Genomic DNA, 22024 nt, shown 5'->3' with positions numbered 1-22024 from the left:
ATGATAATCTTCTCTGTATTGTTCCAATTTTAGTATATGTGTTGCCGAAGTGAGAGCACCACAGTTCTTTATATATAATTGATTTTTAAACTGTACGTAGTTTCATAAACCCATCTGTATCATGATGTTTCATAATAAAATTTCATAAAAATTAAATTAATGACTTCACGAATGAATAAACATAACATTTGTGTAATAGTCTTGTTGAGTATATGAGTTTTATCTCCTTTTTTACATTAAAATTTCAAGGCTAAGAGCTATGTCACATGCTTTTATTTTCGTACTTGCTCATAGATTCTGGCTTGGTTTTAAATACATATTAAGTAGTGATGTGCTAGTAACGTTTAATAACTGATTCTTGGTGTTGTAGAGGAAAAGATCCAATTTTGTAACATTTGTCCTTTTCAGTGGTGTAAATACTAATATGTATGGACTATATGTAATATATAGAAAATATTCAGTAAATATAATTTACATATTTTAAGTATAAAATATCTTTAGAAAGAGAAAAAAGAACAAGAGAATTAATGCATACAAAGTTAATGCTATCTTTAAAACATTTTATCAATAATTATAGAAGTACATTGTCAGTGCCAAAATCAATAGATTAGCTGTCACTGTTGGTATTTGCGTGATGCTACCAAATACAAGTTAATAACAATTTTTTACTCTGAATTGGATATTTTCTACCAATAGATAGTAAATGTGAAACAGAAAATGATCTAATATATACTATCTGAATGAGTCATTTAGATGTTTCGCTTATGATATCAATTACTTTCAATATTAGTCTACTCAGGCTTTCATAACAAAATATCACAGTCTAGGTGGCTTAAACCGGGAGTCTCCAACCCTCAGTGCCATGGACCAGTACTGGACCATGGCCTGTTAGGAACTGTGACACACAGCAGAAGGTGAGTGGCAGGCAAGCAAAGCTTCATCTGTATTTGCAGCCATTCCCTAGTGCTAGCACCACCACCTCAGCTCTACCTCAGATCATCAGGCATTAGATTCTCATAGCAGCACCTGTCCCTGGTGCCAAAAAGATTGGGGAATACTGACTTAAACAGCAGAAATTTATTTTCTAATAGTTCTGGACACCAAAAGCCTAAAATCAAAATATGAGCAAATCTGATTCCAAGTAAGAACTCTCTTCCTGGCCTACCGGCAAGTGCTTTCTCACTCTATCCTCAAAATAGCCTTTACTCTGTGTGCCCTGGGAGAGACCTGTATTGTCCTTTCCTTTTCTTATAAGGATACCAGTGCTATTGGATTAGAGCCTCACCCTTATAACCTCATTTAACTTCAAAAGCCCTATCTCCAAATATAGTCACATTGGGGTTTACAGCTTCAGCATGTAAATTTGGCAGGGACACAATTCATTCCATGACACAGTATAGTTAAATTTCCCATAGAAGGATTTTTCTCTCTCAGAGATCTTTATGACAATGGATGTTGCCATGCAAAGTAGATGAGCTCTAAGTATTTGAAACAGTTAGACAATATATAAAAAAAAACCTTTTGCTCCAGGGCCAAAACTTATTTTTTTTTTTTTTTTTTTTTTTTTTTTTTTTTTTTTTAAGTAGTCTAAGGTGTCACATAGATTTTTTTATAGTAATATTTTTATTTTTCTCTGAAAATTTCAGTTTCAATTTAGGGGGAAAAATACTTTTTTTTTTTTTTAATCTTTGGAAAATTCCAAAGGGTTTCTTCAGGTGATATTAAGTCTAAAATCCAGAAGGAAAAGAAGTTAGACTTTGAATAATTTTTTTCACTAAAAACATCATAAAATAAATGCTTCAGATTATTAATGAACAAATTTAACTATTATCACCTAGAAAATAAAAAGCCTTCAAAAATTCTAAAGGGATGTTCTCCTTAAAATAAAATTATAGTTTAAATAAAGATGTAAGGAGCATATAATCACTTTTGTTAAATACTGAACATAAATTCAAGTATATTCATCTATTACATAGGAACATGGAGACACCATGGCCCTATGCCCCATGGAAATGCTTCGACTCTATGAATTACTTTATTTTCTTTTCAGTCCAAAATAACAGTATACTGTTGTTGTTTTTAAATAATATTTGGATCAGTGATCCAAATTTTTCTATTTTAAAGTAAAATCTTTTAAGAAAAATATGTATTCCAAAATTAAGTTTAAAAACTCAAGAAAAGAAAATTCATCTTTAATATGATTTCAGCATCTAATTGACATCTTACTACTCCCTGGAAGCAAAAAGGTAATCACATTTCCCTGGATGAGGGGAAATACTGTTAAATCAGATCAACTACCTTTAAGGGAATAGAAATCACACAGATTAAATGAAAACACAATTTCATTACTCATTGCAACTTGAAAAAGTGGCTGAAAAGTGGTATGAAAACAGAGTGCCATACTCTTCATCAGAACCATCCGATTTTTAGCTTTTTATCTAAACTGTTTGGTGTTGTACAGAAAAAGAAAAAAAGAAAGAAAGAAAGAAAGAAAGAGAAGGAAAAAAAAATAAAAATAAATAAAACAATCCCAGTCAAGTACAGACCAATATACCAGAGCTGAAAAGCTGGCTTTTATTAATTTAAATAAATCAATTGATTTATTCAAGTAAGAAAATAAAAGCTAACTTGGGGGTCAAGTTATCCACACTGGATGATCCAAATAACAGGATAATAGCTACATCTTTATTTTACAAAGTGTAATATGAACAGAGCTAATGTATAGAATTTTACAGCCCTAAGTGAAAGTAGGGATTGACAATCATCTGAGTAATTTTATAGTATAGATAGTCTATCTGAACAAAGGAAACAAAACAAGATTACATAGGATGTCTTGCTCACCTAAAGTACCTCAATTGCTGTAGTTATGCAGATCTGGGAGAGTCAAAGTAAAAATTAAACAATGAATGTGAAATTTTATGTAGAGAATGATGGTGCCCTACCCAGATCCTCTTTTTCAGCCAGTGCACACGTTCTCTAGTAGCTGTGAGTCTTGACCAAGTATATAATTCATGACTGCTGCCTTCTCCAGGGAATTTCACTCAGCCAAACTAAAACCATTGTCCCTGAAGGCTAAGTATCTCCAGCCAACTTGGCCAATGCCTTCCTGAGAAGAAGATATGAAAATGGTTCCCTTATTACAAGGTAGAATAATTGGTGCAATTTATCCTCCAGAACTTTCTTGTAGGATCATACTGCAGCTGGTTTTTTAGCTGAAACAGGAATTTAGGTTAACTTTTTTATATTCTACCCTTTCCTGGCTACCTCATTCCCTTTAGTCTGTGGGATCAACCCAGATTCTCATTTAGAGATGATCTGCCATTCTAGGCTCTACTCTTAGAAAACCTGATCTGGCATAGGTGCTGCTAAAAGGTGTGCTAGGAAGCATACTTTACCAATGGGATTCTTCAGCCAGTATATTCACCCCCCGAATAGCAAAAATAACTCTGTTACTTGTGGTCGGTAGACATTAGTGATCTCTGGTATATTGTAGCAGTGAGATGGCTAGAAAGTTCAACTGCGATAAATTGGGATGAGATACAGGTAGAAGGAAAAGCACTAGCTGGTACAATATCTGGGGCATTTGAGAAGTTTGAAGAAATATAACTGAGTGGTTGTTGCTGAGCACCACTAATGATTTTAAAAGAAAAAAAAATGTAATTCAGATTTGTTAATCAAGAATATAAAGCAAATTGTGTGAGCTAGAGGTCGTCCTTGGCAGCACTTTTAAAAAAGACTCTTATCTCCTACCTCTGAAGGTCAAACAGGGCTAAAGATCAGGCACAGAATTTAATTAGTAAAGTTTTGTGAGTCTAAGTGTGCCAAAACTATAGAGAATGTAGAATTTGCACTTGAGCAAATCTCCAATGCAAAACCAGGACACTGATAGGAAAAGAGTGGAACTCTGAGCACTGAGATGTATCCTAGGCATTTAACATGAGATGAGTTAATAACAGCAAGAATATCTGGGTTGAAATGGCAAGCAGAGGGCCTGACTTATTGGGGTCTATGGAAAAGACTCAGAATATTATGTTTTGCAGAAATGTTATTGTTTAATATAAGTAATCAAAGAGATCAAAGAACAGAGTAACAAAAAACTGAAGTGAGCCGCAACGGAAAGTTACAATCAATTACTCAGTTTCCAGCACTAAGCTAGTTTTCAGACTCAGAACTCATGGACTAGAGAAGATGGGTTTTAATGAAAAAGGATTTTGTAACACCACTGCAAGGGGAGAAGCAATTATCTCCGGTCTCCCAAGATAACTTATGGTCATTTATTCAGATAATTATACATGAGATAAAGATAAATACCCAAACATTTCAAAGGCTTTGGAAAACAAGATCTGAGTTGATCTTCAAACCCAGCAATCCACAGTGCTATTGTGGCATCCTTACTTGAGCAGGATGTATATGGTGTTAGGTATAGGATGAATAATAGTCTTCAAATTATGTCCGCATCTTAATGCCTAGAACCTGTTAATGTTACCTGTTACATCTGTTACTTCAGAGATGTGATTAAGAATCTTGAAATGGGGATCATCCAGATGGGTCCAATGTAATTACAATGATACTAAGAAGAGGGGTGGAGAAGTAGTCGGCCAGAGGAGAAGGTGATGTGATAATGGAAGCAGAGATTGGCGTGATTCACTTTGAAGATGGAGAAAGGGGCCATATGCCAAGGTGGCCTCTAGAAGCTCAAATAGACAAGGAAATAGAATCTCACTTAGGGTCTTCAGAAGGAATCATCCTTGTTGACACTTTGACTTTATCCTAGTGAAACTTATTATGGACTTCTGATCTCTGAAGCTATAAGATAATAAATTTGTATTGTTTTAAATCCCTACATTTGTGATAACTTGTTACAGCAGCAGTAGGAAACTAATACAGGTACAATGGAATTCTGGCTCATATTCATCTTACTTTGGGTACACCGGACCCATGGCTTACCTACTTAGTCATTTACATTTGCTTTCAAATTTATATTTATATATCCAAATTTATATTAAGAATGGACATGGAATATATCCCAGGGTGTATTAATTTTCCTTTTCTCTCTCACATTATAGTCAGAAGAGATTTAGATCATTGGGATGTTCTTAAGAACAGATCACATTGGTCTATTTCATTGATGATACATAAATCAGTCTTGATTAACAAAAAGTGGCACATTTTTCTGGATTCTTTGGTAAGACACATAGTTTCTGTTGAATTAAAAAATAAACCTGTATAATTTCAGGGCCTATTACTTTAGTAAAGTTTTGTAGGTCTAGTGGTCTCAAGTATGCCACAAATGTAAAGGATACTGTATTGTACCTTTCAACTTCTACCACTAAGAAAATCCTCTGGGTTTTGGAAGAAGTGTATCCTGTGCTTGAAACTACCATTCAAGTACATTTATTGGATGATATATATGGCTGCATCACACCCAAAACCAGAAGAAATGCTAAAGCAGGTTCAGACTGCTGTACAAACAGGCCTGATGGGCTGTATGATTTGGTGCATCCTGTGGTATTACAGATATCTCAGTTAAAGGGGGATGAGATGTCTCTGCCAAACTGCAGTAGGAAAGTCACAGTGCAGAACTCAGGCTCCAGAGATGGTAATGCTGTCTTTCTCAGAAGACTATTCAAACAACAATAAACTTCTGAGGTCTGATACATATATGAAACAATTTTCAGTAAAACAGAGAATGAAGCCAAAACTGTTCTGAATGAGCTGAATACTGTTAGATAAACCAAAGACCAGCAGCAATCTGACCTAAAACCAATGTGGAAAATCTAATATAAAATTGAATAGATCTAGGAGGCACAATAAGCTGTGTGAATGTGGGAGTGTAACAGGTCTCACACTTATTGCATAAATATCTCTTTCAGCTCAGACCAATGGCCTCATAGAGGAGTTCCCTAAGATTAGCTGACAGAGGAGAAAAAAAGTTCATGTTTAGTTCAGAGGTGTGTCTGGTATGTGGATATAAAATGAAAATGGACTGCTTGATTAGCCTATAGCCACATTTTGGAGGAGGCCTGAAAGATAGCGGTGAGAGATCATCCCAATGACAGGGCCACTCCTCTGGTCATGCTCTTTGTATGAACAGAGAAATAGTCCATGACATGGAAGTAGACTTCACTTTCTTGGGTAGCTATGTGCTTTCCTGGTTAGCCCCATGTTGGCTATCACTGACTGACATAGGGGACAAAAGACAAATTTCCTTGCCTTGAAATGTGACTAAATCTATGATGTAATTTATGTTTCAGACTGTCCTGTGAGGTCACCATGAAGCTAGTTCTGAAATCACACTTTTATCTTTTTCTCCTGCCTATCTTGCTTCACATATTCTCTTTTTAAAACCATTCAAACAAAAATTTCCTTCTTGGGCCCTGCTTCCAGGGAACTCAATATAATATGGGTTATGATTCTAAAGCACATCATTGAAGTTATCTATTAAATAATTGTAAATCTCTTCTCTTACCTACTTTAAGATATTTACTATCAATAATCTTGATAATAGCACAATAATAAATTGAGTAAATTTTAAAAATCAAGATTATAACCAGGCTTGGCTATTTAAATAACCTGATATAAATAATCTAAAATAAAAAGATGTCTATTTCATCTTCTGAAGTTTAAAGAAAAGTTTCAACATCATAAATCTATTAGGGCTCCCTATAGTCCTAAAGTAATTCAAAAATTTAAATGGTGGAACCAGGGAAATGACTGATCAATAAGATCCCAAAATATTTTTATAAATGGGAAATCATCTATATTGTAAAAAGTCAAATCAGTTTGGTCATTATCTCTTACTGTGTGATCAAGTTTTTTTTGTGTGGACTGCTTAGATGGCAATCAACACAAATTAGGAAACCTTTAAAAGAAAATTGAGTAAAAAGGTTCTTTATAAGGAAATTGTGGTCTAAGTCAACGTCAAGTCTAATTTACTAGAATAACTTTAACCAAGTTAGGTATCTTTTTTGACTCCACAATTTACAAAGCTATGTAAGAGCTATGTAAGAGCTTTTTTGACTCCACAATTTACAAAGCTATGTAAGAGATGGGCTCTGAAACTAATACACTGTATACTAAGCATTTTAATCATTCAAGGAGATTAATGTAAATCAAAGCATATCAATATACTTTCTAATCAGTGTTTTGTAAATCTGCAGACTAAGAAGAATAAAGTAAAAAGTTCACATTCAAAAAACTATTTTCCAGTGAAAGGAAGTGTGCTTCACTACCTGATTTTGATTTGAATGAATGAGCAATGCCACTACAATGCCAAAGGCCTTCAAATAAATGGATAACAGCAACTAACCCTATATTTATTTATAGTTTTGGCACATAGTAAAGACCTTATCTTTTCCTATTCCAATAAATGTGGATGTTCAAAAACATCAGAGACTAACCATTTGCTTTGTCAAAGATCACTCTAAAAATAATGTCTGTCTTTAACCTTTTACTCTCTGGCTTCTGCCATCAGTATATTACTCAAACTCCACTCTCAAAACCAATGACAACTTTTTAATCACCAAATCCTATAACTCTTAAGTGTCCAGAGAGCCAATTTTAATGTAAAATTACATTAAAATCTTTCTTTGTGTTTACACTATCAAGAATATCTAATAAATACTAAAACGGCTTGGACAAATAAAATTCTCCAACTGCTAATAACTTCTGTTCACATAAGAATAAATGATGCAACCAAGAGATAGCTGTAAGAAGGCCATCATCTCGAAGAGCTGTATATAAAAAATATATTGTAAGAGAGGAAATGCAATTTATCTTAAGGTCACAGGAGAACTTTATCTCTGCTTTTATTTGAAGATATCTGAAATCATATGACATTCCTAGTACTCAAAACAGAGACCGAAATTCAAAAGTGACTCAATAGATAAAGTTAAGATGAAGACTGGAGACTTGAAAATACCAAGTAATGGTCATTTATTTCTAGAGAAGTAATATAGTGTTCTGAATCTAAAGGTAGATTGGAAACTGGGTGATTAATCTTTTTGTAAGTGGAATGAAAACAAAAGAAACACATACAACTTTTATTAGTAGAAGCTTGTAGTCCACGAGTTTAAGAGTTCAACTTAAATCAGGATAATTTAAAGATAAATGGCAATGGGTATGTCTAGAAGAGATGGTAAACACAGTACTCACTGGGATTTCTCCAATAAAGTAAGTCTTCTCAAGAACGTAGTTATTCTCACTCAATACGGAATATTAAATTTGTCAAATTTCAAGACATTTACTAGAGCTTTCCTACATCATTGATTTAGCAATGAGATAGAATATGCCAGTAATCCAGGCCCCAAAAGTAGATGCAGACAGCTGATTGCCCTCCTTTTTTCTTTCTTTTACCAGGATTTAGCAGTGAGATATTTGAAGTCCTTAAAAACATCTTAAGCATTAAAGTTCAAATTAAACCCACAATTTTGCCAATAATCTCCATTTTTTTTAATTTGTTTACCTCATTTTATTTTGAGAAACAATAGTAAAGCAGTCATAATTTCAGAAACCAGGAAATCATTCTGCTTTTTATTATTTCTTCTCTTATTTCGCCTCTTTCAGCTGTGCACATTCATAAAATCACTAAATATTGCCACATCTGTTTTCTAGTAGGTTTGTGGTAAGCAGAATTCCAATATAGATACCAAGATCCCCAACCCCTGATGTACACACCCTGTATAATTTCTATCCTCTGAGGATAATCATGACGTATGAACATAGTAGGAAACAACTCTTGTGATGATGTTATATGGTACACTTGACCTTAAGAAAGGGAAATTATCCTGGGCGGATCTCTCTTTATCAGGTAAGCCCTTAAAAGGGACTATTAAGTCCCAGAAGAAAGAGACTGAAACCTGAGAAGAATTCAATGTAAGGGAGGTTATCCCTTACAGTCTTTAAAAATGGAGGAGACCACATGGCAAAAAACATGGATAGCCTTCAGGAGCTGAGAGCAATCCATAGCTGACAGAGGAAAAATAAGAACGTCAGCCCTACAACCACAAGGAAGTACATTCAGCCAACAACCTGAGTGAGCTTGCAAGAGGATTCTGGGCTCTACATGAGAACACAACTTCCCCAAACCTTGATATCAGCCTTTTGAGAACTGAGCAAAGAAACTAGCCATGCCTGCTCAGATTTCTGACCTTTGGGAACTGTGATATAATAAGTAGACATTGTTTTAAGTCACTAAATCTGTGATAATGTGTTATACGACAACATAAAACTAATATATTTCTTCAAACAATCTCATCTGCATTATTTATCTTCTTCCTTTTTTCCCTCCCAACTGCTCAGTCTATCTCTAGTTCTAGGGATGATGGTCCTACTTTTCTAAACCAATTATACTAATATAGGCAGCAAATAGTTCTATAACATAAGCAAGGGTAAATAATTACTCTGGCAATTGTTATTTAATCAAAGGTAGGCATAGGATCTGAGTTGAACTGATAAGACTGAAGTGAAAGGCTTTTGTGTTGTGTTTGAAGGTGGAACACACGTACCCAATATATAAATGAGGAAACGTGTTGCCCTAGGTATTGCTGTTCTCAGATCATGGAGGAAACCTGAAGAGAAAACTGACAAAGAAAGAGGAAGATATAGCCTAGAGATTAGCAGATAGATGGCTCCAGATTCCTGATCCTACCATGTATGAAGTCTATTTTAGCTCTTCACTTCCCTCTTATGTGAAATCATAAACTGTTTTTCACTGATTAAGCCAAATAGAGACAGATTGGAAAATAGATAGGAAAAAAAAATCCAAATATAGATATAATCTAGTCAGAAAGAAGTTATATATCAGTGAAAGACATAATAGTGATGAGTATTAAAATGGTCCATAAATTATACAACTTTATTCAAAAAGAATAATAACTAATAAATGTTTGCTTTGCTGATAACTCAAGAAAACAATAACGTGAAATTCTATTTCTTATTTAACAATGTTTCACTATAATGCAGATATTACAGGAACCTTGAGAAGAAGTATGCATGTCATCCTAGAATATATAATATTTGACTAAAGCAATATTTTAAATGTACTCTAAGCTGTACTATTAAATAAGGTAAAAAATAACTTTAAAGATAAAGGATCTTAATGGAAATATGGCTCTACAATGAGTTGTTTATCTAAACAAATTCAGACTATAAAACCACAAATGATTATAAAACAATGAAAAGGATTCATAAAACATTTTAATCTAATTAAAGAGTTTTTTTTTTTCTTATTGAGCTTAGATATACTAGATGATATACTTAAAAATACCTTCATTCATTTAGTACATGTAGTTGAGATTTAGAAATATTCTGATCCCTGTGTTTAAATCCATTTGGAATCTAACAAATGAATGTCCATGAGATCAAGGGCTTTTATGAATTTTGATTACTGCTGTTCACATGGTAGGCATTCAATAAATATTTGTTGAGAAAATTTAGCTTCTGTTCAAGTTAGCATATTAGTAAGTTGTAATTTTATATTTGCTTTTACTATCCCCAATACAAAACAAAACTAAACTAAACTAAACATACAAAAAAAATATATGCTTATAATAAGAAAGTGATTGGAGGGAATACCTAAAAGGAAAGAAATCAGTGAGAATAAGCAACTATCCACAATACAGTAGAAGTGGCTACAAAAATAATTGCCTCCATGTGAACTTAATGAAGCATCTGATGGAATCCACAAATTTTATCTTGATTTTGACACTCCATAAAAACACTCTCATCATAATGGTGTTGGGTGGGTGTTATATAAATAAATCAGAGATGGCCTCTGCACACTGGCTCCTAAGTTGTTTACTTTTTTACAGCATGCTAAGGCTTGTTCAAAGTCTTTTAGTCACAAATGCAAATTATTACACAGTTGCTCACTTTGCATAACTCATGAAAGTATGTATCTGCTAGCTACAGATAGGATTAACTCCAGAGCCATGAAGACCTCAAGCTAATGTTTTCTTTTGGAAATATGACCCGGATACTCCCCCATCATGCTGCTAAGTGACATCAGCTAGATATGTAAGTTCCCACTCCAACTCCTCTCTCCCAGGGAGTTCCCTTGGCTTCCTCTTCTGAATAGTAACCTCCTCACCAAAGCCTCCAGATGATCTCATACTGTGAGGGACTTTCCCAGCATGCAAATCTGTCAAAGCATCATCAAATAAAGCTTTGTGTGCTACTGCCACCTTGTGGTCATATCTTTGTCCTTGATCTGACCCCAAATCCCTCAAACTTTCTACAGTAGGGGATGTGGGAATGGGGAGGATACAGATTAATAGTTGGCTGACAGTGAACTCATCTTAAAATATATTGTCAGTTCATGAGTATACAGTGTTTCTTGCAAAACTACCATCTGGGTAATTCTTTTTTGAGAAACAGACATGAAGAGTAGTAGTAAGCTATACTAGCTGTACATTTTTTTCTAAAATATACATAGACATATATACATATACATATATATACATACATGCACTCATACATACGCACACACGGGACATTTGCAAAATTATCAAAAATTTAAGGTAACACCAACCATTTTTTTTGTGGTAAACAATTTCTTCCCAAATTTTAATACATGTGGCTTTGGTGGGACTTTTCTCCAACAGATTGCTCCATTAGTGCACATATGTCCAAAGCCCATTCAATTTGGATAATTCAAATTCCTATCATAAACACAGAGGGACTACTTATCTCACTGACTCAAGTTGAAAGCCTAGTTAAGAGAATATCAGATGAGGAAAGAGAGAAAAATTGAGAGATAGTGGAGGAAAGGAAGAGAGAGAAAGACAGAGTGTCCCAATGACACCACCTGACCTCTTGATGCCTACTTATGCCTAGAACCAATTCTACTATTACGAACTTTCATAAAATGTGATTATAATTTCCCATTTTTACTTAGAACAGTTTTAACTTTTTTTTTATACTTAAAATGCTAAAATCCTTACTAAAAATAATGCTAAAATCCTTAATAAAAAAAATCGGTACTAATAACTAAGTTTTAAAAATGAGGTAAATGTGGAGTATGTAGAAATGTTCATTAGGTTAGGATGGAATGAAAGATTATAAGATCTCCATTCATATTATAGGATGTGTTTCCTGCTGCTCATAAAACTCAGAGGAAAACCACCAAATGAAGTTATTGCTTTTGCTCACCTAGAACCATGTACTCAGTGAGGATGTAGATGACATTAATTTTCTTAAGTAACATAAATCCCAATTCCAAATGCCTTAATAAGTTCTCTTTTTTGGGGGGAGGTGGGACAGAGTTAAGACCAAGAGTGGCAGAGCAATATCCATGCACGGTTTGATTGAGCTGCAGGTGTCATTTATTTGAGAGTTTTTCCTCTTGGTTCTATTCTGCATCTAGCCTTCTTCTTACTCTGGCTTCTTCCATTGTACAAAAAGAACGGAGCAATTCTAACCTTTATATGAGTATATCACTTTTCCATTATTCTAAAATTAATCTTTGTATTCAACCTAAATAGACAAAGTATGTTAGATATCCACCCACGATTGTGGCTAAGAGGGTGAAATGTAGTGATTGCCTAAGGAAAATCAGGACCTTTCTCTAGAATTGGAATGGAGCGAACCTCTGCATAATGCAAGGACATAATAGGAATTAAATTGTTGGTACATTTAGAAAAGGAAGTACAATAGGCATAGGTGCTGGAAATGCAAACAATTATCTACGAGGTAGAATGAAACTGGGAAGACTAGATGCCCTCTATTATAGAAATAATTAAAAGTACTCATTCATGGGTCAGACAGGTACCTCATATTAGCATTTTATAAATAAGACTAAATAAAGGACAAATCAAGTCCTAAAGTCTCTCCTAAGGAGGAGGATAACATTCAGGAATTTTTTTTTTTTTTTCATGACCTATTGAAAGACTAGGACATTGTTGAGAACAGAAATCACTGAAAACCAAACCTAAATATTGACTTTGCAGCTTGCAGAATTACAACAACAGTTGATTTACAACATGACCATATCTTTTATGTGAAAGTTCAGCATTGATCATAAAGATCTGGACTCTTGCTAATTGCTATGAGGATACTACAAATTAACTGAAAGACATGAAATAAACCAATTCCAAAAATCCTAATGAAACATGCTTTGCTGTGCATCTCCTTTAGAAATACAGTTTCATTGTTGACTGAAAGATTTCCTAGGTAAAGAAGAAAGACAAAAATGTCTCCTCAGTGATTGAATATTGAATGACAAGTAAATGGAATATATGTTCAATAGAGCCTTAAGTGGAGTGAGAAATTATGGCAAAATTTATAATAAGCTAGAGATAAAAATATTACACACATAAAAATTCAATAATTTTGCCAATTTTAATTATTAAAATGTGGCAAATTTGTAGAAATGAGATTTGGAAGATGCTTAACAAAGAAGAGTGGAGACATCATTTTATCACATTTATATATAAAGTCAATGTGCTAATTTTGGATAAAGATCCAAACAGATTGATGGGCTATTGCTGACCAACATTAAATGTAATTGAGAAATTAAACCTTTTAAAATAAACGTAGTCCATGAACTACAAGAGTTTATTTATTTGCTTGTAGTAAGGTCAGATGGTGCAGAGCCTGGAAGGAAGCAACAAGTTTGACAAACAGTTATTAGTAAGTAGTAGGTGTTTGGAGTAGAGTATGTTGATGTTGAATATTTTAGGATGAGCAAAAAGCCAGAGAAAATTATATTATATGTAAATGTTCATCAAAAGCAGCCAATTGAAGAAGAGTAGAGTTTAAATTGTGTTATAACATATCAATCAGTCTTTTATCTCACGGACCCTAAATTTCCCCCAGGGTCTCATAAACAAATTTGCCATGATTCCAGAGATAAAATCTATGCAAAAGTTTAACAATATCGGCTAACTCTAACAACAACAACAACAACAAAAATGGTTTTAAAAGAAAAGAACAATAGAATTAATATTTGCACAGATGACACACAAATGGGCACCGATGTCATATCACACCAATATTAATCAAGTAAGCTTTTTTCCTATTTTTTTTCTCCCTCTGTAGTCTCGAAGGCATTTTTCTTCTGCAGATGCACATTGTTATTTCTGAGTACGGAGAATCTGACTTAAAGAGAGGACACCAAAGTCTGACACCCAATAGTCTCACTTCAAGTGACCTATGCTGAATCAATGCTGGGCTATGAGAGAGAGCCGTTTAATCAGATGAGAGATTTCTTCGAACTTGACTAGACTTTTTAAAACCTAAAACTAACCAGAAAAACAGAGAGATCTGCATCAGGTTGTATATAGTTACAGAAAAGAATTACTTGAAATACTGTTTATAATCTTATTCCTCAAAACATGGTCCACACAGCAGCAGCAGTAGCACCCAGGAGTTTGTTTAGGACTAGAGAAACTTAGAGGCTACCCAAGACCTCAGGATATTCATTTAAACAAGCTTCCCAGGTGGTGAGCATTTATAGGGAAGTGGTGAGAAAGAGTGGAATTGATTATTTTTATGGAAATTTTTTATTCTAGGTCATTCAATAATCTAATAACATGTGCAAAGTATTTAGAACAATTTACTTGACTGTTGGAGAACTGAAGAAAAAGTCTTAAGCCATCATTAGCATTCATCAGCAAAGCAGGTTTGTTGAGTATGTGTGTGTTTGTGTGTGTGTGTGGGGGGGTAAGTCAGACTACTTGTAATGACCAAAAGTTTTAAAAGTATAAGAACTATTTGCCTACTGAAGAATCATCTCTAATAAGAAAGATATATATGTATATACATACAAATATATATGCATATACATACACATATGTATATATGTACATATATATGTATATACATACACATATATACGTATATGTATATATAATAGGTACTTATGCATGTATATATAAATGTATTATATTTTATATTATTATATATGCTATTATTAATCACTATTACATTATTATGCATTTAAATTATCTTCTCTGACAAACCTAGAGCCATAAAGTCAAATTATACTCTTATCTAAATAATCAATTCAGTGACTATATTTTTTTCTTCATTCTTTATATAGTTAATACTTAAGAGTTTTATAAATAAAAGAGTTTTATACAGAAGTGTAGTGGAGACTCTCTTAGGGAAGGAAGAAAAAAATGTGCAATTGAAGGAGCGGGGGTAAGTGTCTTCTCAACTCTAAGAATAAAAGAAACAGATAGACAGCTCTTGGCTGATCTGAAACAATGGAGGTAGACAAGCCTTGCCTGATTAAGGCAGGCAATTTAGTGGGTTGGGATTTTGAGCTTTGATATTTCTGTGCCAATCATAACCAGTGAGTATGTACCCCAATAGCTAGGATTCTTACAATGCCTTCAGTGAACATTTTCTTTTTCTTTTCCTGCAAGAACTTAATCCCTACTCAACTACTCTCTGAGCTAAAGGTTTCTCTAAGGTTTACAGAAAAACTCATACCTAAAAGAAGACATTTAATTGTCTTACCCATCTATGCCTTTTCAATTTCCTGTGATCCTTAAAAAGTTGGTTGTACATTCAGTTATTTTCTAAATCACAGTAGGTTCAAATTAATCTCAGGGATAGTCCATTTTATAACTAGTTAAAAGAATAGCAGAGAATTTAAAAATTCTTGTCACCCTCTCTAACATAGCAAAAAAATGTTTTGGAGTTTATATATTTTTTTTATAAATTTATCTTATAATTTCTAGAAATATGGTAAACAAAGAAATGGCGGGGCGGGGGGGAAGCTTTTACTTTTTAAATGTGGGAAAAGAAGCCAAGTATAAATGGATATAAATTAACATACAAAGTAGATTTGGCCAGCTATCATTTTGCTTAAAAAAAATTAAGTGCTTTTTACATATTCAATAAAGTAATTATTATGGAATTTTTGCATCATCATACTTGCTTACCAAAAGATAGACTGTATCCCCATTTCAAGTACCCTCTTGATGCTGACGTAACATTTGTCTTAGAGTGTCTTAGCACTCATAAATGTACCTACCTGCACAACCAGCTTCCAAGGATTTATGGTTTGTATTTTGTTTGTTTTGTTCTTGTAAAAGATACCAGAAATTCAGGTAGTATAAAAGAAATCTTTCCCCACCAAATATTTTCAACCTTATTTATCTTTTGTGCCTGGAGATAATCCAGCTTAACATAAAACACTGACCTAGCCCAAATCTACCTATCGGATAAACATATTTCAAGGTCGAATAAAATATAATAATATACATAGGTTTTTCTAGATAAATGGTCCAATAACAACAAAATTTATCTATCCAAAATTATATTTAATTTGTTTTTAGAACCATTTTGTTTTGTCAGCTTAAAGAAATAAGTTTAGCTAAAATAATTGATGATGCTCTTCAAACAGTTGACTGCTTGTCCTACACTGATGGAACAGATGTTAAACTACACACTCTTTAATCTACTCTCCAAAATTCTCTACTATTTTTTGACAATAGAAGTGCTTCCTGATTCACATCATGAATTTCTAGGTAGTCAGAGAGAAGGGAAAGAGGGAACTCCTACTTCATAGAGCCAGAATGCATTGTGATGAGTGAGCAGGGTAGATGTCATAGCTCCCAATCTTTATGTGGTAGATAAACAACATTAGAATATCCTTGACAAATTTAAACAGATCTCTCTACCAACAACATTGACAGCAGAAAAATTTTTTAAATTCTTAGAAGCACAGTTGAATTCTTTTGAGAATTTTAAATAAATGCTCAGTAAGTCATAGACAAAAGTGGCCAGTCATGTGTATAAGAAATTTCAAATAAAATAATGCATGATATAATGCTATTTATTAAAAAATGCTCATTTTAGTATCTTAATTTAAAATATTTTCAACATACCCTCATGAATTTATACTAATATAATAACTACAAAAGAGTAAACAAAATTCCAAAGAAACGGCAATTTTCTAATTTATAGAAAATATACATAGACTTTATGTTGGTCAAAGATAGTAATTGATAAGTAAATTTGTTTCTGCATAAAATAATAAATTGAGCATTTATCAACTGTAAGACACTTTATATTACTTATATTAGACACTGTATTAGCTTATAAAATGGGAAAATAAAGAGCTTGAAAAAGTGACCAAATGTAGACTTTGAAGGAATCTTGAATCTATATTATCCCTCTAGAAAATACAAGGGGATTTCTAGAGTAGTTTTCCACAAAGAGATACCATTCTTTTCTAGAAAGAAAAAAAACAAAAACAAACAACAACAACAACAACAACAACAAAACACTAACCTTACACTAAACAGAATAGAATCTTGTGTTTCTAAATAAATGGAAACAAAGTATTCCCTCTATTTTGGCTTTTATCAGACTACATTTACATACATGCTTATGCTTTCGGTGTCATATTGAAGAATCTTTTGTCAGATCTAAAAATTTTTCCTGTTTAGTTCTAAGAGTTTTATAACTTAAGCTCTCACTTTTAGATCTTTGATGCATTTTGAGTTCATTATTATATATATTGTGAGATAAGTGTTCAACTTTATTCTTTTGCATGTGATTATCAAGTTTTCCAACATCATTTGATGAAAAGACTATTTTTTATCCACTGAATGTTTGTATTACTTCCCTAGGTCTGTTGTAAAAAGAGTACCATAAACTGGATGGCAGAGATTTGTTGAAAACAAATCAAATTGAGCGATTTAGGTACTTAAACATTATAACATGTTTCAGAATTATATTATACTCCTATACACAAACAATAAATGTATAGACACAGAGAAACATATATAAAAAGCCTAAAAAAAAGCATTTATTAAAAGACTGATTACATCATCTTACAAAATAAAAATTAGAATGAATGCTCTTTCCTTTACTTATATTAAGATAAAAAAGTAGAAAAATAGGAGTTACCTGTTTTAAAATGCACATGTTTTAAAAAACTAATTCTCTACAACTTTTAATCAAGATATATATATTTCGTAAGTACTTATTTTACTTAACAATTTATCATTGTTTTCCATAGTCATGAAATAGTAATATTCTTTCTAACATGATACAAGACCAGAAGCCATAAAGTTAATATTAACAAAATTTTATAGTTTTAAAATTATTTACAGCATAAAATAATATATGCCAAAAGCCGTAGGTATATGAAAATTTATAGCAAAAATACTTGTAACAAATATAAAATAAGATTTTCCTCAATATATAAAGATTTTTGAAAAAAATAAATAGGAAAATAAAACCAATAGAAAAATAGGTTTAAAAAATAATGATCGATTGCATTATGTGTTCACAATAATTTTTTCTCTCCATGTTTTTTACATGCTTCCATTCCCTCATTGAATTTGGTCTTAGCCATGTGACCCACCTTATCAATGAAATGTGAGGAAATATATTGTCACATCTCAGATGTTCCCACATCTGAACATAAACTTTTAGATGTTATTGTATGTCTTGACAGGGTCCTTTATGCTTGGCTCCCCAACAATGAGAAGTGTAAAATCTAGATAGTGATTATGCATGTAAACTGGATTTCGAAATGAGAAAACTCACAGAGCTGAGCCCAACATAGACAGAATAGACTCAATACTTACATAGCCTAAACAAGAAATAAATATATTTTATCAGAAAACACTGAGATTTGAGGTTGTTTGGTATCACAGTAAAAGCTTTGAGATTTGAGATTGTTTAAGAAAAAATAAGTATGAATAGTCAGTTAACAAAGGAAAATATGCTCAACTTAAACTCATCTTTACAAAATGCAAATTAGAATATCAGTAAAACATATTTTTTTGAGTTCATCAAATTAGTTAAGATTTTAAACAATGTTGACAATGGTCTGGGAGAATGAAGCAGTCTCAAACACGACTGGTGGAAGTTTAAGTTCATTCGACCTCTTCCTCTTATGAAAAATTTTAAAGCACATAACATAAGAGCTAGAAATTCAACCTTTAGGAACAAATTCTATCTTTAAATTTAATCCAAAGATATATGGGAAGTGATATTCATTTCATATTTCTTTATAGTATATAAATTATTTATTCCTTTAGTATACATAATAAATAAATAAATAAATAAATAAATAAATAAATAAATAAATAAATAAATGATAAATAAATAAATGGGAAAAGTGTGATTTGTTAAACACATTAGTGGTTGACTATATTGTGGGAAAAGAGCCATTTAAGAGCATAATTGAAACAATATGGAAGTATATGCTATTAATATTAAAAATCAAGTTGCACAATAGTGTTCAATATAATTTATTTTATTTTTACAACATTATAATATGTGCATAGAAATTATTTGATATACCTAAGAAATAGTGTAAACATTATTATATTTGGGGAATTGTGTTGTAAAACTGCTAGTGCCACAGTAAAGCAACATCTTATCTTTACTTACTATTCTATGTGAATATTTATACTATATTATGTATTATTTTTATAAATAGAAAACCCAATTTAAAAGTAAAATTAAATTAAAATGTGTTTTTAAAAGTTCAAGCTAAGTTCATCAATTTGGATCTCACATCAGCATACTCACTATGCTGGACCCACGAGACTCTGCCGCCACCTGTGGCAGAAAACATAAATTGAAGATGAAGGCATTAAAAGGTGAAAAATAACACAGACAAGATTCTGAAGCCAAAAATATGTAGTTGTTATTTGGACAAATCTGTAATCATGTCACCACCTAACTTTGTGCTGAATACAAAATAAATATGTGGATTTGCTGATGGATTCAGAGAGTACTGGGAAACAAGTAAAACAATGTCTGCAAGATCTTCTTTCTCTAAGTTTAAAGCACAATGTGCTTTTCATGACCACCCCCCACGCCCTCCAAAAAAGGAAAAGGTAAATTGTAACTCACTGCTGGTCTCTCATTAATGGATCACTTGTACTACTCATTTAAAATCTAAAAAGAAATTCTCAGGACTTTTCTGCCCTTTGCTTCTTAGGTTATGATTTCACATGCAAATGCATTTCCATATTTTAACTGGACCAGACAAAGTTAGTTTAGAAAAGACATTCGAACTGATGTTTGCCTATAGGCACATAGAGTTTTTTGCTTTATGCCTTTTATCCCTCATTGTTAGATTCCCTAGACCCTGCTGAGTCAGGTTAGGTTAGCTAAGAAAATTTTCAATTCTGTGTACCTATCATTGACAGAAGCATTGAGTAATGAAAAAAAGGAACCACAGGGAGTAGTTTCAGGCTTCAGTTTCTGTCATGGGGAAAAATTAATCACAGATTGTTAGATATAGGAACATCATTTTTAAAACTATGATTTAAAAGAGCACAATCAGTTAATTGAAACAAGAGACAAATGCTTACATAATTTTTGAAGTGAAAATCTTGTTGGAAACTAGTTTTTTAAAACATTTTAAAAGATATTTTTTGGCCTTTTGTGATTTGAAACAGTCCCAGGAAGTAATGGCACAGAAAAATAAGAATCTGGATAAAGCTGATCAGGAAAAATTAAGGCAAAAAAAATCCAAAATATCTAAAAAAAAGAACCAGTTAAGTAGAATGACAACTACATAAAACTCATGTTTATTATATCATCCATATTGCAAATTTATAAAAGGAAATATGGCAATGCAGGCATTTATATTTTGTCTCATTCTATTTAATAGCAATATTTATACATAGTACCTAGCCAGATTTGTGTTGTAATTTCTTTCCCAAACAGAGAGGAAAATTAAATTTATATTTAAATTAAACTTCTGCTAAAGGGTGTGCAGTTGGGATGTTGGAACACTTGGAACTTTGCACTCCAGTGTTCTGGGGAGATAATATAATATGACAAGGGCTACACTAGAAGTAAGAATAAATAGCCTTGTAGTACTCATTAGGAAACAATATAATATATCAGTTATATATAAATATATGTAAATCATAATATGTCAGTTATATATAAGTTAATATAAAAGTCATGAAATTTGTATTAGTTATCTATTGATCTGAAACAAGTTACCCGAAAACAGCTGGAAACAACACACATTTATTTATCATCTCACAATTTCTGTAAATCAGAAAATGGGTCACTGTTCAGCTGGATCTCCTCTTTTAGGGTCTCTCAAAAGGCTGCAATCAAAATGTTGACTAGGTCTGAGAAGTTATTTCAAGTCTCCGTTGGAATAAATTCACTTCCAACCTCACTTAAGTGGTTGTTGGTAGGATTCGGTTTCTCAAGGGATGTTGAACAGAGAACCTTAGTTCCTTTGTAGATGTTGGCCAAACCTGCCCTCAGTATATTACCACATGGGCTTCTCTAACACAGCAACTTTCTTGATCCAAGCCAGCGAGAGAGTCCATAAAGTAAATGGAAGTCAAAATCTTTTATAAATATTACAGAAGTGATATTTAATTTTTGCTATATTGTATTGGTTAGAAGTAATTAGCTAGATTCAGGCCACATTCGAGAAAAGAGAATTACAAAATATCTTAAAAACTAAGCGGTAGACATCATTATAGACTGTTTTATAAGTCTGTCTACCACAGATCTCAAACTTAAAGTGATTTTCCTTCTTCTCTGAAGATATGTAGCACCCTACAAGTACATTTTTGGTTGTGTTTGGCAAATTTGCTGAATAGAAAAATCTAATGAAGATGCTTATTCATTAGGAAAAATACCATGCCATTAACAATAATTTTTTCTAGTAAGATAAAACTTTGCTAGTCTCATATGTCTGAAAAATTAAATATATTTCTAATTTCTATAATGTCACAGTTGTAATGAAATGTCTTCTATCAGTAAAATAAAATTGACAAGGAAAAATTATATTACAGCCTTATTGTAATACCAAAACCTTCTTCTCAATAGTTATAGCCCTTTAAAATTTTGTAGAAATGATAACCAGTCAAAAACCAACTTGGCTTATCAAATTGTATGAAGTTTTATTAATCTGGTGTTGCTTAATTTTAATGAGCAGGTTTAACTTCATGCCAAGCCTAATTAAAGGAAGAAGACATTGGAAAATACTTTATAAATAAGCCCAGTCCCCATTTTTAAATCTTATAATTCACCCCATTCTGTACCTTTTGCTCACTTTAATGATTTG

Source organism: Pteropus vampyrus, unplaced genomic scaffold (genome assembly GCF_000151845.1).
Source record: "Pteropus vampyrus isolate Shadow unplaced genomic scaffold, Pvam_2.0 Scaffold26, whole genome shotgun sequence".
Classification (NCBI taxonomy): Eukaryota; Metazoa; Chordata; class Mammalia; order Chiroptera; family Pteropodidae; genus Pteropus; species Pteropus vampyrus.
The sequence above is the reverse complement of the archived record's forward strand: the minus strand, read 5'-3'. Positions refer to the sequence as shown.